The sequence below is a fragment of the Anarrhichthys ocellatus genome, unplaced genomic scaffold, assembly GCF_004355925.1.
Source record: "Anarrhichthys ocellatus isolate YVR2014 unplaced genomic scaffold, GSC_Weel_1.0 scaffold55, whole genome shotgun sequence".
Lineage (NCBI taxonomy): Eukaryota > Metazoa > Chordata > Actinopteri > Perciformes > Anarhichadidae > Anarrhichthys > Anarrhichthys ocellatus.
In genome coordinates this window covers 518630-519490 of record NW_022280085.1, presented here as the reverse complement: position 1 = coordinate 519490, position 861 = coordinate 518630, and the positions used below count along the sequence as shown (strand labels likewise).

Genomic DNA, 861 nt, shown 5'->3' with positions numbered 1-861 from the left:
CACACACACACACACACACACACACACACACACACACACACACACGGGATTTGCAGAGTGCTAAATAAGTAAGCATGACAGAAAGCTTCTACTACCAAAACAAAACTATTAGCGTCAGTTGTCACAGGAAATACAGCAGAATTATAACCGTATTAACAGAATATTGTTGTGAGCTACAGCAGCCTGAGTATTGTTATTAAAGCAACAACATCCGTTATATTGTCACCAAACTATCACCATCTTCGTCATCGTCATCATTCTCTGCATTACTGGAGAATGAGAACAAAATCTGTAACTTTAAGAAGTTTCCAGAGAGAGAGAGAGAGAGAGAGAAGAGATGCTGCACTGAAAGTTAAAGCTGTTATTTCTCGCTTCCCAGCAAGCGACTCGAGAGGATGATATTTTGAGGAACAGGCGAAGGTGAAGGAAAAATAAAAACTTGTTTTGGTAACTGAAAAGAGCAAAAGGGGAAATAGAGGTGAATGGAGAGGAGTTGGTGGGGTGAGAACAATTCTGGAGAGCAAAAAAAGAAGAAGAGAGACGGGGGCAAAGGAGGAGAAACAGAGAAGGGGAGCGAGTGAAAGGTCAGGCTGTGTACCAGAGAATAAAAGAGATAGAAAGAGCGTAACAGAGGCCCTCCGGTCTGAGGGACGTTATTAATAGTCTGTAAGCGCTAGAATTTATGAAAAGGGACTCTCCCCAAAGACCAGCTCCTATCTGACAAGCTGACTTAGCATGCGGCGCAACCAATCACCACTGGATGATACAGAGACATACAGTTGTGTGAAAAAGTGTTTGCCCCCTTCCTGATTTCTTTGCATGTTTGTCACACTTAAATGTTTCAGATCATCAAACAAATTT

At 42.2% G+C, this 861-nt stretch overlaps 1 protein-coding gene across 1 annotated transcript in view; it reads right to left on the bottom strand.

Moving 5' to 3' along the window:
• The window catches only part of mei1 (meiotic double-stranded break formation protein 1), a 48266-nt gene that overhangs the window by 1326 nt on the left and 46079 nt on the right, over positions 1 to 861 (bottom strand). The window lies entirely within an intron of this gene.